This window comes from Bos taurus, chromosome 16 (genome assembly GCF_002263795.3).
Source record: "Bos taurus isolate L1 Dominette 01449 registration number 42190680 breed Hereford chromosome 16, ARS-UCD2.0, whole genome shotgun sequence".
Lineage (NCBI taxonomy): Eukaryota > Metazoa > Chordata > Mammalia > Artiodactyla > Bovidae > Bos > Bos taurus.
In genome coordinates, this window is record NC_037343.1 from 68,763,407 (window position 1) to 68,779,829 (window position 16,423).

The window sequence follows — 16,423 nt, forward strand, 5'->3', positions numbered from 1 at the left end:
GTTCAAATGAGACAGAACAAGCGATTATGACCTTCCTCTGGTGTGGATGTGACATGCTGATTTTGCTTAAGCCAGGAAGTGTTTGTGTTTTTAATTAACCAATAAAACAAAGAAAGCTAAAAATAAATATGGAGCTACAGCACATTAAATCAATTATACAAGTGTTTTTCCTAGTAAACAGACTTAGATATTATTGCCCTTCCTACATTTTTTTTTTTTTTACAAAAAGTACTAACACATGAAAAGCAAACAGTGTAATTCTGCGGCATAAGATGACACTTTCATGTAAATTGCTTGGTGGTATTAAGCTGGCCCTGTGTGTTTCCCACATTCATTTGTCATATACTGATGCTGGCATTACCACTGGGCTCCTGTGAACTCAAGTGAACTCTTTTTTAAAAATTTTATTATAAAAGAGTTTAAATAGATACCAGGTAGAGAGAACAGCACAATAAACCACAGTTCATCCAGCACCTAGATTCAGTGACTGCCAGTATTTTCCCATATTTTATCTCTCTCCCTCTCTCATGTTTTCTCACTCTTTCTTGCTTTTTCACCTACTCAGTTATTGAAAAGCAAATCCAAGATATCGTGACATTGAACTCCAAAGTACTTCAGGGTGAATTTTTTAAAATAAGAATATTTCTTTGCATAACAACAATACATTAAAAAACTTAACACAGCTATGATCCTTTAATTTCATCTAGTACCCAGTCATATTCTAATTTCATTCATACCTATATAGTCAAGTAAAGTGGAAATTGCATCCTCCCTGGGCTTCTCTGGTGATAAAGAAGCCACCTGCCAATGCAGGAGACAGAAGAGACGCAGGTGCAATCCCTGAGCCGGGAAGATCCCTTGGAGAAGGAATTGGCAACCCACTCCAATATTCTTGCTTGGGAAATCCCAAGGACAGAGAAGTCTGGTAGGCTACAGTCCACGGGGTCTCAAAGAGCTGGATTTCGTGACCAAGCGATAATAACAATAGGCTAGTACAGTGTTGGGACACAGAGGGGAAGTGAAGTAAATTCAAGTACCTTTAGGCAACACATGCCTGTGCCTGAGTTCTTACTTATTTTATTTTCCTTTCTGGTAGATTTCCATATTCCACTTTCTGATCTTGGCTTCTAATATTTACTAGTTGTGTGATGACTCAAGAGAATGCTGCATAATCACTCTTGTCATCAGTTGTCTTTTCTTTCTTTTTTTTTTTTTTTATGGAACGCTTCACGAATTTGCGTGTCATCCTTGTGCAGGGGCCATGCTAATCTTCTCTGTATCGTTCCAATTTTAGTATATGTGCTGCCGAAGCGAGCACCATCAGTTTTCACATCTGCAAAATGGATCTGATAAAACTTGCATCAGGGGATACTTGTAAAGATTCAGTGAAACAAAACCTTTAAGCACTCAATTATGGTGCAAGTGCTCCTTAAATGTCCACCTCTTGTCCACTTTGATTAAATTAAGATTGCTCCATTTATTATGGAAGTAACATCCTACAACACTTCATGGGAAATAGATGGGGAAACAGTGTCAGACTTTAGTTTTGGGGGCTCCAAAATCACTGCAGATGGAAATCACTGCAGCCATGAAATTAAAAGATGCTTACTCCTTGGAAGAAAAGTTATGACCAACCTAGATAGCATATTCAAAAGCAGAAACATTACTTTGCCAACAAAGGATCATCTAGTCAAGGCTATGGTTTTTCCAGTGGTCATGTATGGATGTGAGAGTTGGACTATGAAGAAAGCTGAGCACCAAAGAATTGATGCTTTTGAACTGTGGTGTTGGAGAAGACTCTTGAGAGTCCCTTGGACTGCAAGGAGATCCAACCAGTCCATTCTGAAGGAGATCAGCCCTGGGTGTTCTTTGGAAGGAATGATGCTAAAGCTGAAACTCCAGTACTTTGGCCACCTCATGCGAAGAGTTGACTCATTGGAAAAGACTCTGATGCTGGGAGGGATTGGGGGCAGGAGGAGAAGGGGATGACAGAGGGTGAGATGGCTGGATGGCATCACCAACTCGATGGACGTGAGTTTGAGTGAACTCCGGGAGTTGGTGATGGACAGGGAAGCCTGGTGTGCTGTGATTCATGGGGTTGCAAAGAGTCTGACACGACTGAGCAACTGAACTGAAATGAACATCCTACAACCTTGCAAGTTGTTCTTGATCAGCTCTCCCACTCTATCCCAGACACATTCTTTCCTCTCCTACCATCTTTCTCCCTGCTTTTTACTTTTCTCTCCACTGACATTGCCTGTACCTTGGGCTGTGGAAGATAAGGTATTAATATGATTCCCATTCTTACAACATCTAAAACTATAATCACCACTACCAAAAACAATAACAGCAACAATAACTGCTTATATTTAATATTTCAAATAGTTTTCACATGCCATATTTGATGCTGTTCACAACCCTATCAACAGGATATTACTATCTCCCTCTTTATAGTTAAGGTAGCCAAAGAGTGAAGATTTGTTTGTGGGTTCAGGGGAAAAAAAAATGTTGTTACCAGTATTCTTACCAATTATCAGCCACTCTTCAACTAACAAAATAGACTGATGAATTTTCATTTGTTCTTTCTACTTTGAAGCTGATTTTGAGGATTGGGGAGGCACCAGTTGGAAACTCTGTGGCTCCAGGTTAGAGTTTCTTTTTAAGTGTTGGTTAAAATAACTTAACTTTGAAGAATGTTGTATCCTTTAGGAAACTGGTTCTGATTTAAATAAATTCTGCCACTCCATATTCTGTCTCAGAAGCAGATTTTATAAGAAACTGTAGCTGAAGGAACTGGAGCATTTCTACTTTAGTTTATATAAGCCCTGCTAAGGCAATAGAAAGTTAAGGGCCAAAGCAAAAATAATCAAAGTTTGTATGTGATAATCTCTCTGTTTCTGTAACAGAAAGGTCAGAGAAAGAACAGGGACTGTGGAAAGCAAATGAAATTCCTAGCCTTGATATTAATACTTAGTGTCGTGATCTGTGCACAGGCTGGAAAAGAATTTCCAGACATGAGACAGAATGAGAGGAGAATAAAGTTTACTAGCGTGGGAGAAGCTGTTAGAACAGCAGGCCAGATTAAGGGAGAGTCGACCCCTTTCATGGGCTAGTAGCCCATTTTTTATAGCATCAAGACAGAGAAAATTCCTATTGGAAGGGTGGCATTAGGTGACTGGTTAGGATGCTGTAGGGTGGGCAATAGGGTGGGTATTTTGCCCAATATGGGGTCAGGGAACTGGCAGGTTTAGATCTGGAGGCTCATAGCAACAGCTGCTATGGGGATTGGTCAGTTCCAGAGATTTTTGTCCTGTGACCTTGGTACGGGGCTACACACCTGTGACCTTGCTATTGGGCTCCACAGTAAGGAGCCATCCAAGGATTCACCGTAACTGCAGGAGGATTCAGTTGAGAAAAGCTGCCCACAGGGGGTTCACTATGGCAACTCTGAATCTACAGCACTCCTCTAGAGTGGACTTCTTGACTGTTAAGTAACAGAAGTAAGGTAAACTCCCCCCCCCCCGAATAACAATAGTAAAATTATACTTGTAAAAATTTCAATAACTCATTAGAGACTAATGTAACATACACTAGTATAAGATGAGGAGAAAGATAGTTAATTAGGATAATTGGCTTTATATACTACACTCTTTAATTGCCACACCATAATTATCCTTAGAAGAATCCTGTTAAATTGTATGAAAGTGAAAGTCTCTCAGTCATGTCCGACTCTTTGCAAGCCCACGGAATAGTCCATGGAATTCTCCAGGTCAGAATACTGGAGACAGTATCCATTTCCTCCTCCAGGGGATCTTCCCAACCCAGGGATCAAACCCAGGTCTTCCCACATTGCAGGCAGATTCTTTACCAGCTGAGCCAGCAGAGAAGCTTTAAATTGTATAAATCCCTAAAATAATACCTACTCTAGTTGCCCCTTTATTAAAAAAAAAATCCCCAGTGGAAATTGTGAATAAAAGTTGTTGTAGAAACTGGCCAAATATTTGTGAGGTTAATATATATTGAATATCAAACTCAGAACTTTTTTTCCATTCTTTTCCCAAGGATAAGGTAGTTCAGGGCACTGTAAATGATCCTGGAGGATAATAACGTTTGTAATGGCAAAAACTCAGATGGTGCCATATTTAAAAAAAGAAAAAAACAGACTGAGGAAAATATCCAGAGGAAAAGGATATGAGAAAGGAAACAATCAAAACCCCAGCCAGAAAGAGCAGCTGTGGGATAAGCATGGAAGTGGGAGCGAGATTTCAAAAGAAAGCAAATACCATTTTCATTACTCTTTTATAAGTATTCATTTGTTAGAAATATCAGAGTGTTCTAGAATTCATAGAACCAGACAAAATTCTTGCCCAAGAGAAAAAAATCAAAGATCCACCAGTGTCAATGTGTAGACCCCATGGACTGTAGCCTACCAGGCTCCTCCATCCATGGGATTCTCCAGGCAAGAATAGTGGAGTGGGTTGCCATTTCCTACTCCAGGGGATCTTCCTGACCCAGGGATCGAACCTCGGTCTCCTGCAGTGTAGGCAAATTGTTTACCAGCTGAGCCACCAGGGAAGCCCTAGAAACTCATTACCTGGACTCTATTCTTTTATCAAATAGGAGTAACTGGGGTGCTGTGGTTTGTTTTTATCCTACATATTATAACCACTGCTGTGATTTAATGGTGATTTGTATCTTAGCTAATCTTGCTGCTACGGTTTGAATGTCTGCGTGACTCCCAAGACTTGTGTGTTGAAGTTCTAATGCCCCATGCTTGCTCTGTTCCCCGTTTTCTCTCTGAACTAACAGAGTCACAGTCCAGTGGCTCTCAATGTAAAAATACGGTGGGCATCTTGATTTTTCCCTTTCCTTGCATGTATATCATACTGCTCAACAACAACAAAAATCAATTAACTTTACTTGCCAAATGTCTCTCAAGTCGACTTTCCTTCTTGATCCTCCCACAAGGCCCAGATTTTTATTTCTTTTTATTTCTCACTTGTGTTTTAACAGTCTCAAACTGGCTTCTAAGACACACATTCTCCCTGTGTGTCTCTCAGTAGAAAGGTAAACTTGAAAAATTCAGACAATATTGGTAAAGAAATAATAAAAATCAGAGGTTTCTGATCAACTAGGAGTAAACGCAGCCTTTTCTGCAGGACATCCAGATAACCCACGGGCAGGTTCTAGTGTCTCCCCTCAAATTCATTCTTCATCCACACTCCTACTCTCCTCTCAGCTGAAGTTCCTTCTGTCCCTAAAATACACGAAACTTGCATTCCTTATATATGCTGCTCTTTCCTCCTAGAATGCATCCTTCTTTTATTCAAGGCAAAGCTCTGTTCACTGCTGTAGTATCATCTCTCCTGAAAAAGATTTTCCAACACCATATTCTCATAACATAGCAGTCATATTTGAGCGTTAATCATATGCTGACCCCTCCATGCGTTCTGGCCTCCTGAGAGCCAAGACTGCTATACCACTGGCCCTCAATACAAGTTCTTTTTTTAATTTAATGTAAATTTATTTATTTCAATTGGAGGCTAATTACTTTACAATATTGTATTGGGTTTGCCATACATCGACATGAATCCACCATGGGTGTACATGTGTTCCCCATCCTGAACCCTCCACCCTCCTCCCTCCCCATACCATCCCTCTGGGTCATCCCAGTGCACCAGCTCCAAGCATCCTGTATCATGCATCGAACCTGGACTGGTGATTTGTTTCACATATGATATTATACATGTTTCAATGCCATTCTCCCAAATCATCCCACCCTCACCCTCTCCCACAGAGTTCTATACATCTGTGTCTATACATCTATACATCTATACATCTGTGTCTCTTTTGCTGTCTTGCACACAGAGTTATCATTCTATACATCTGTGTCTCTTTTGCTGTCTTGCATACAGGGTTGTCATTACCGTCTTTCTAAATTCCATATATATGCGTTAGTATACTGTATTGGTGTTTTTCTTTCTGGCTTACTTCACTCGGTATAATAGGCTCCAGTTTCATCCACCTCATTAGAACTGATTCAAATGTATTCTTTTTAATGGCTGAGTAATACTCCATGGTGTATATGTACCACAGCTTTCTTATCCATTTGTCTGCTGATGGATATTTAGGTTGCTTCCATGCCCTGGCTATTATAAACAGTGCTGCAATGCCTAAATAAAAGAATAAATTCATCAATAGAAAAATAAATACAGTGTTAGAATTTCTAAATAACTTGAGGGATAAAATTTCTCAAGCAATCTTAAGCACCGTTTACAGGAATACTAACTATAAACTTTCAGTCAATAAATCTTAAGTAGATCACTCCAATAACTTAAGAGTGTTGGGGTTATGGTATTCATGTAGTGTTAGTCACTTAGTCGTGTCCTAGTCTTGGCAACTGCATGGACTGCAGCGCTCCAGGCTCCTCTGTCCATGCTGTTCTCCAAGCAAGAATGCTGGAGTGGGTTGCCATTTCCTTCTCCATGGGATCTTCCTGATCCAGGGGTCGAACACAGGTCTCCTGCATTGTAGGCGGATGGATTCCTTACCATGAAGGAAGTCTGATGGCTTTTAATTACTTGGCTTTTGATCACTATAAAGTTATTTTAAGTAATTAAAAATTATGTTATTTAACTTTCAATTACTTAAAAGTTATTATTCCCAAAATTCATGCTAAGTTAGACTGCCCTTCCTCTTGCGTTCTATAACTTTATTTATTCACTTAAGAAATATCTTCCTTGTGAGATTCTAAAGTCCATCAGAAAGTATACCATGGTTGTTTTGTACAACACTCAATTTGCAATACCTACTCACAATATCTGGCCCAAAGTAGGCTGTCAAACAATATTTAGAGAATGAATGAACAGATGGATCGATGCTTGTCAACTGCTAAAGACCCTGACAGATGAAGACTTAAATATGGTTTAAAACAAGTGGACTGGGCCTTAAATTGTATCATTAATTCTCTGAAGAAAACAAACCAGTGTAGTGGCTTACTGACAGAAAAGAGTCTACATTTTCAAGAGCAGTTAAGACATAAGAAGCGAAACCAAAGAGAGGCAAGGAGCTCATTACCACTCTAGTTGATTATACAATTTTACACTGATTATTTTTCATAGAGTCGCTGAAGTTTCTAGTTCTTCCTGAGAAAAAGATGTGGTCTTTTAGAAACCTGCCAATCAATGTTGTCATCCTAAACCACTCTCTAATCACAAAAAATAAATATGAGCATTGCAATTTTAAAAGACTAAATTAGAAGGACTGTCTTTACATGTTTGGATGATTGATGAAAAGACTCCCCATAAGATTCCTTTGAGTAGGAACCTCCTTTAGCTCTTTTCAAATAATTCTTGATTTATAACAGTTTAAAACATATAAGTCATTAGACAAGCGGTATTACATTACAGAACCTTGAAGTCAAACAGGCCTAGTTTGAATCTAGCAAGTTAATGAAACTTACTAAACTTCAGTTTCCTTATCTGCAACATGCAAACAATAATTCATACATCTTAAAACATGTAAGGCTCTTATCTCAGTGACATGCAAGTACAAAGTGCTCAACAAATAGTTGCTTTAAGAAAAAAAAGTATTTAGACTCTTCAGCCAAACATCTGACCCCAAGTTATAGGAAAATTTTACAAACTAGGTTGTATGATTTCTATTAATGTTGAAAAACATATACATCTTTCTTTCCCAAACAAAGCCTCTGATGGAAATTCATTCCTGGAACACATATTTGGCTGACACCCATGAGTCAATTTAGCCTATACCGGAATGAGGCTGCAAGTTTCTGGAACTGAGGATTCACCTGTTTTCACTAACAAAGAGGAAAAAATACGTTTGATGTAGACATATTTTAATCTTGTATTTATAAAATCTTATATTTATGTGGCTTAGAATCAATGTTATCCTTCTCTTATTTTATCAAAAAGAATTATTAAATGAGATTAACTATTATCAAATGAAAAACAGTTATTAAACAGAAGGGGTTAATCTGTGTTAGGATAGAAAGTTCACAATAAGCAATATTACCCCCAAAATTCTCCATGGATCTTCTATGAGACAGTGATGGGTTTTGTGCTTTTTACTGGTGATTATACTTATAAATCAAAGATGTAAATCAAAAAATTAAGTTGTTCATTGGGTAGATCAATACTTACTATCCAAAACAAACTTCCTTTATATTCAGAAATGGTGTTTCCCATCTGAATCGCTTAACTCGCAGATTTAACTTGCATTTTGCACAAGAAATTCCACTTATAACACAGAGTTAGAAATCACTGACCTGCAGAACCTCACACGCATGTGTGTGCCGTGCTGTGTTCGTGTCTGACATATGCTGTGTACATGCTAAGTCATGTCCAACTCTTTGTAACCCATGGATTTTAACCTTCCAAGCTCCTCTGTACACAGGATCTTCTAGGCAAGAAAACTGAAGTGGGAAGCCATTCCTCCTCCAGGGGATCTTCCCAAACCAGGAATCAAACCTGTGTCTCCTGCAGCTCTTGCATTGGCAGCTGGATTCTTTATCCTGAGCTGCCTGGGAAGTCTCCCATACACATGACCGTGGCTAATATCAAAGTGAACTACACAAATATCCTCACCTGAATTGACAGGTGAGGACAGTCAATCTATCCAATCCGGAAAAGTTCCCTCCCTCTGAGAAACAAAAATATAGTATAATAAAAAGAAGTGTATAGACAACTCTATGGTGATAATCATTTTGCAAATATAAATGTATCAAATGAAATCTTAAGCTTATACAATGTTACATGTGGTTTGTTTAGTCACTAAGTTATGTCTGACTCCTTGTGACCCCATAGACTGTAGCCTGCCAGGCTCCTATGCCCACGGGATCTCCCAAGCAAGCATACTAGAATGGGTTACCATGTTCTTCTCTAGCTATATGTGGTTGTATCTCAATAAAGCTAGGGAAAAAAGTGTGTGCAGCAGATGAAGAGCAGGGGCAGCCTCCAGAGTAAGGGTCTGGGAAGCTGGCAGACAGGGTGGACAGAATAAGCATTCCTTAAATGGTATATCATTGGGTACTTAGATTTTATGCAACTATACAAATAACCTATTCAAAAACAAATGGATAATTGTTTTATTAGGTTAGTGCAAAAGTAATTGTGGTTTCAGACCATGAATTTTAAATCATTATAACTAGGCTCAAACACATCTTTATTAATCAAAATAGGAACCATTACAATCTACACATTTTTGCCAATGAGAAATAAGTTTGTTCATTCCTGTGGCATAAAAATCCATGCTTTGGGATTCAACAAACTCTTGGAAAGCGTTTTCTGCTTCCTGCTGGCTGTGGGAGCATTTTCCCTGGAAAAAGGTGCTGAGGTGCTTGAAGAAGTGGTAGTCAGTTGGCTAGAGGTCAGGTGGATGAGGCAGAATTTCACAGCCCAATTTGTTCAACTTCTGAAGCATTGGTTGTGTGGTGTACGACTGGGTGTTGTTAAGAACTGGGCCGATTCTATTGACCAATGCCAGCTGCAGGCATTGCAGTTTTGGGTGCATCTCGTCGATTTACTGAGCATACTTCTCAGATGTAATGGTTTTGTCAGGATTCAGAAAGCTGTAGTGGATCAGACGGGCAGCAGATCACCAAATAGTGAACAGGACCTTTTCTTGGTGCAAGTTTGGCTTTGGGAAGTGCTTTGGAGCTTCTTCTTGGTCCAACCACTGAGATGGTCATTGCCAGTTGTCGTATAAAATCCACTTTTCATTGCATGTCACGATCTGATTGAGAAATGGTTCCTTCTTGTTGTGTTGAATAAGTGAAGATAACACTTTTTTCAAAAAGAAGATTTTTAGATTTGTTGTCAGCTCACAAGGCACCCACTTACTGAGCTTTTTCACCTTTCCAATTTGCTTCAAATGCCAAATGGCCACAGAATGGTCGACACTGAGTTCTTCGACAACCTCTCATGTAGTTGTAAGAGCATCAGCTTCGATGATGGCTCTCAACTGGCTGTTGTCAACTTCCGATGGCTGGCCACCGTGATCTTCATCTTCAAGGCTCTCGTCTTTGATCTCTCAACCTCAAAATCGGTGCCTGAGTTAAAACTCTGTCTCTACTCTTACCAGTTGTGCATCTTTCAGCAAGTTAGTTACCTTCCTCGCATCTTAATTACCTATTCCAAACTATGGTGAGCACAATTGTTGCTACCTCAATAAGGTCTGAAGATGAAATGAGTTACTACAAGCAAAGCACCCATAGCAGATCATGACACACAGAATGTGTGACGGGTGAGCTATCACTATTAAGGCAGTCACTACTGTTTCATGTTGTTATCGTCACTACTTTATGTCACACAGGAGGCCTTATGTTTTACAACAGGATCAACAAACTTTTTCTTAAAGGGCCAGATAATAAATATGTTAGACTCTGGGCCCAGAAGCAAAATCAAGGCTATTATATAGGTATATACAAAAACATTTAAAATGCAACCATGAAAATAATCAGAATGAAACTGGAAAAAAATGTAAAAAAAAAAAACAAAACAATTTTTGTTGTTGTTAATAGACATCAAAAAACAGATGGCTGGTCAGATTTGACCCATGTGCCTGAGTTTGTCAACTCCTGTTCTAGAATCACACTGACCAAGAGAAATATAAGGTGAGCTACAAATGTGAATCACACAAGTAATTTAAAATTTTTCAGTAGTCATATATTTAAAAAAGCAAAAACAAATAAGCAAAATTAAATTTTAATCTATTTTATTTAGTCTTATCATTATAAAAACATAATCATATAAAATTACTAATGAGAGAGGACTAAGCCTTTGAAATCCAGTGTATATTCTATACTTGCCAAACATTTGAGTACAAAAGAGCCACATTTCAAGTGTTTAAAGGACAACTTGATCAGTGCAGTCTAGAAGTATAGAATGAAAGAGTTGGACTAAGTAGCATATAAAATTATATATAAAATATATGATATAAATAATATATAAATTCAAAATAATACATAAAAGTTTCCTTTTGCTCTAAAAACATCAATTCTGAAGTTAATCATTTTCTAAAATCCTACCAATGTGTATTTATTTATCTCTGAAACTGAGTGTCCTGTATGTAACAGGTACTGTACTGAGCCTGAACAAAAGACAGACGACTTAAGAATGGTATTCCTCTTCTACAGAAGCTCACTATCTAACATGGGAAGAACAATTTCTAAGACTATCAAAAATGTACCATGGTAAGAAAGTCACACAAAATGGTATTGAAGGAGGGTGTAGCACAAGGAGGACATGGCCATTCCCCCTGAGTACCGAGAAGAGGGCCAGAGTAGCATCACAGAGGTGGTGATGTTTGACTGGAGTTTGCAGAGTGGTAAAGGGTTTCAATTCCAGGACAGGAGGCAACATGATGAAAGGCGGGCAGGAGGTATGAAGTAGCCAGGCTCCATCAGAGACCTGAAGGTCTCCTTCTGACTGACTAGACTTAAAGATGCCAGAAGGAAGAGTCCTAGCCAGAGATCGCAATGAAGAGCCACATGCTGGCTCTTATTATTTAGAGGTGAAGGCTCAGAAGTTTGGACTGTACCCTGCAGGGATTGCTGCTACTGCTGCTCTTATTATTTAGAGGTGAAGGCTCAGAAGTTTGGACTGTACCCTGCAGGGATTGAGGAGGAATCAAATAATTGGGAGGCCGGAGTTGGTGATGATCAGCTCTGCATTTTGAAAACACCATTTGCCTGAAGTTTGGAGCCTGGATTAGAGGGGGATGGGGAGACAGGTTGGGAGATCACGGTAGTAATCTAGACTCGTGATGGTGAAAGGCTGAACAGAGGAAAGAAACAGAGTGAAAGTGAACAGGGAAAGAAACAGAGGAGGACACAGACATGGGAAACAGTAAAGGCCACAGGCAGGCGTTAGAGGAGGGAAAGGAGACGAGGAAAAGATTCAGAGGCTCAGATTTCTGGCCTAGATAACTGGAAATGCAACTGGGCTTCTCTTCATCACCACAGGAAAAACAGAGAGAGGCTCTCCAGAGAGAGAAATTCCTTTATAGAAGCTTCCAGAGAGACCCATCTTACATGGAATTCTTCTCTGTAGCAAGTCTGTCTTGGTCAAGTTCAGTATCAGGGACTTGATTTGTTTGTCCTTTCATAAAAAGCTCGGTGGGAGAAACAGATTTCTTTGAAATGCTGTGTGTGCGTTCCCAGCCCCACACTGGAACAATGATGCCAGTGTACTGTCCGATGCTTGTTTTCTGACAGAACGTCTTAAGTTCGTGATCTAATGTTCCTGAATCAACCGCAAACTCCCTGCAGGAAACTAAATTTGCCTGAACTGCAAGTACAATGCTTTTTCTTCACGATTCTGGAACGGAAATATATCAAGCTTCTCTTCACCTCAAGCAGTCATTAGTTGCTATTGGTCAGTCTTTCTGACCACACTTTTCAGCCTCTTATTACCACAGATTTCCCCACCATGATTGTCAAGTCCTTCAGTGCAGCTTCAACCATTAAAACCTCCCTTAACTTTGGTCAGGGCAGGCAGGAAGGGGCAAGATTTCTCATCTCAAAAGCTCTTATATAAAGGAGCAAAATTCTTCCCAGGAAGTCTCTTTACCATCAGTCTTCCCTTTATGCCTCACTGAATGGAACTGGGACACAGGTTCATTTCTAAACCACTGCCAACAAAGGCCAATAGGCTTATCACGCCTTGGCTTAGATCAAATACGTTCCATTTCATAGCACTGAGGGGCAGGAGTCGTCTTTCCTTTCCATGTGCTATCAAAATATTAACAGTCATCAGTGTATCCATTTCCTATGGCTGCTGAAATAACTACCACAATGGCACCCCACTCCAGTACTCTTGCCTGGAAAATCCCATGGATGGAGGAGCCTGGTAGGCTGCAGTCCATGGGGTCGCTAAGAGTCGGACACGACTGAGCGACTTCACTTTCACTTTTCACTTTCATGCATTGGAGAAGGAAATGGCAACCCACTCCAGTGTTCTTGCCTGGAGAATCCCAGGGACGGGGGAGCCTGGTGGGCTGCCATCTATGGGGTCGCACAGAGTTGGACACAACTGAAGTGACTTAGCTTAGCTTAGCTTAGGGGCTTAAAACAACACAAATCTATTATCCTACTGTTTGGGAATCAGAAGCTCAAAATGGGTGTCACTGGGCTGAAATCAGGAGAAGGCAATGGCACCCCACTCCAGTGTTCTTGCCTGGAGAATCCCAGGGACAGGGGAGCCTGGTGGGCTGCCATCTATGGGGTCGCACAGAGTCGGACACGACTGAAGTGACTTAGCAGCAGCAGGGCTTAAATCAAAATATAGGCAGGGCTGTGCACCCTCTGGAGGTTCTAGGAAAAAAATTTGTTTCCTTCTTTCTTTCCCAGCTTCTAGAGGTCACCAGCATTCCTTGCCTGACAGCCCCATTTTTCCATCTTCAAAGACAGCAGTATAACATCTTTCTATCTCGGTTAAAAAAAAAAAAAGGAGTCTATCATTTTGGAGTATCATTCTTACTATGTTGGAATTATATTGAATTACATTAGTATTTCACCTAATCTGTATTTCATCACAGGTGCATACAGGACTAATACATTTCAGTACATAGCTCAGGGACTGGAAGAATTTAAATAGAAGGCCAGATTTAGCATGTGTGCTGGAGATTTTCCACTATAACATGAGTGTGTTTTAATTCATGTTTTAATTCACTTTGTAGTGTCAGTCAATACCGTGTTATTCCATTGTCCTTCTCAATATAGATACTTTCCTTAAAAGTTAATAACAATTTAATTTCAATTTATTTCTGAGGACTTAGTCCTATAGGAATAATCAACCCCTACCCACTATTTCCATTTCCTGTCTATGCCTTTCAAGGTCACAAAAGTAAAGGTTTTTTAGAAAAATAATTGCTTTAAAATAATGTTAGTAATAATATCTACTGGGTTTATTGTTTTATTTCCTTTTTGTTTTAAAATCCCAAGACAATTACAGTTGCATTTAGATAACTCTAACAAGCAGTCTGGAGAAGGCAACGGCACCCCACTCCAGTACTCTTGCCTGGAAAATCCCATGGACGGAGGAGCCTGGTAGGCTGCAGTCCATGGGGTCGCAACTGAGCGACTTCACTTTCACTTTTCACTTCCATGCATTGGAGAAGGAAATGGCAACCCACTCCAGTGTTCTTGCCTGGAGAATCCCAGGGATGGGGGAGCCTGGTGGGCTGCCATCTATGGGGTTGCACAAGGTTGGACACGACTGAAGTGACTTAGCAACAAGTAGTCTCCCTGGGAAGATTGCCCTTATCTATTCAAAAGTAGACATACAATAAAATATAAAAATAGCATTTGTGGTAAACAAAGTGTTAAAAATGAGTTTATAGCTTTGAAAACTGGCAACATTGACACCTGGATTTTAACACATATAATGATAAATAGCTATGCTAGCATATTAGTAGACAAAGACATTTTCTTAAACTGCTGCTGCTGCTGCTGCTAAGTCGCTTCAGTCGTGTCCGACTCTGTGTGACCCCATAGATGGCAGCCCACCAGGCTCCCCATCCCTGGGATTCTCAAGGCAAGAACACTGGAGTGGGTTGCCATTTCCTTCTCCAATGCATAAGAGTGAAGAGTGAAAGTGAAGTCCCTCAGTCATGTCCAACTCTCAGCGACCCCATGGACTGTAACCCACCAGGCTCCTCCATCCATGGGATTTTCCAGGCAAGAGTACTGGAGTGGGGTGCCATTGCCTTCTCCGTTTCTTAAACTAATAACACCCATTTGCAGAAAGGCAAAAAGGTGATTAGATAGCGAGATAATTCTTAACTTTTACACATTATGAATTCCTAAGAAGACACATGAACACCAAATATAGAAAAGTTGAACAATGGCCTTACATATTACAAGGGGAAGATCTATTCCAAAAAAAAAAAAGCTAAAAGACGAAGGAAAATCCCTAATTACACCATGCTGTTTAGACCATCTTCAACAACGTATTCCCAACTTGTCCTTTATTTTTTCCCCTTCCTTTACAATTGAACATCACTGGCAACTCAGGTCTGATAAGCCTCGATTGAAGCTATAAATTAAACACTCTGGGGGGGTGGGGGGGGAACAATCTTCATCTCAATAGTTTCATCACTAATGTCAACAATTCGGTTTCCCTGTTTTCCACACATGTTTAAATATTAAGGATTATATGCAATAAAATATTTATTTAAATAATTACAGAAACAAACACTACTGTACAGACAACACTGAACTACTGGTTGGCAGCCAGTTAGACAGCATGCCAAATTCAGCATAATAAGAAAGGCATTTGGAGTGTACTATTGCATAGTTCATGAAAGAGAATAAAGATATCAGACAGAAGAGAAGGAAGACCTGTAGTCCTATTCTCAAGTGTGACGCTCATCACCTCTCGCCTGGGACACACGATGGTTTCCTGTGTGTAACAGGGCAGGGTGTCTGGAAGGCAGAGGTTCTATCTTTCTCTCCACGTCTGTCTGGGAAGTGCCTTTGGCTTTTTGTCTGAATCTCAGACAATTTCTTTCCATTAAGATGCTTCCAGAACAACGCAGGCCCAACAATCTAGGACCCTCTTCAATGTCCCAGGAAGTCCTGGTCTCTCCTTTCTCCCTCCAGAGTCAGAACTCGGGACCCAGCCAACTTCAGGTGCCTGGGACATGTGGTAGCTAGGATACACCTCACCAGCAGCTGTCAACACTCCTGTTTTCCAGATGTGCACCCATTCACTGCGGGCCAGTGTTGCTGCTGCAAATTTGGAAGTTTACAAGTGAGTCATGAAGTAAAAATGACTAGGAAGCTCCGGCCTAAGCCATTGCCTCAAAGCTGAAATCTGAACCATCGACTTATTTCTCCCTTCAAAGTATTGATGAAGAGGACAGCCTTACCACCAAAGCCACATTCAGTATTGGGCAGAGACTCATGGAGAGTTTTCTCAGGCCCTTGGGAATGTCAGAAGGTTCTTATTAAAATGAACACTGAGTAGTAAACGTTAATAGTCTCCAGAGGTACATAACGGCAGAGAATGATACATTTTAAAAAATGCTGATTTAATAAGAATACTTATAAACTCCTCATAAATCACTTATTGGAAAGGATAATTTTGGATTACCTAAAAGACACTAAAACTATGATCAATTGTAACTCGTGCTGAACTAAGCCTTATGTCTCCAAGTCAAACAAATACATAAATTAATGTCCTTAATTTGCAGCTGATGAGGAAAAATCATGAATAGCTTTAAAAGAACTCTATAACGTCTGTGAAATTTCCAAGTCTGATGCTAAAATAAGCTTTTCCCTTTCACGAGTTTTTTTTTTCCTGGATCTCCCTGCAAGATGTCAACTCAATACATTATGCACACTTCTGAGGCTGCCCATCTCAGGAAATTGCTGTCTGACAAAGCTATTTCCAATCTGTAA

At 39.9% G+C, this 16,423-nt stretch overlaps 1 long non-coding RNA gene and 1 other non-coding gene across 3 annotated transcripts in view; both read right to left on the minus strand.

Annotated features, from left to right (window-relative positions):
- The window catches only part of LOC132342496 (uncharacterized), a 199,700-nt gene that overhangs the window by 99,145 nt on the left and 84,132 nt on the right, over nucleotides 1-16,423 (minus strand). The window lies entirely within an intron of this gene.
- On the minus strand, nucleotides 1,212-1,318 carry LOC112441926 (U6 spliceosomal RNA). The gene has a single exon (XR_003029881.1). It is a non-coding gene; the product is annotated as a U6 spliceosomal RNA (small nuclear RNA).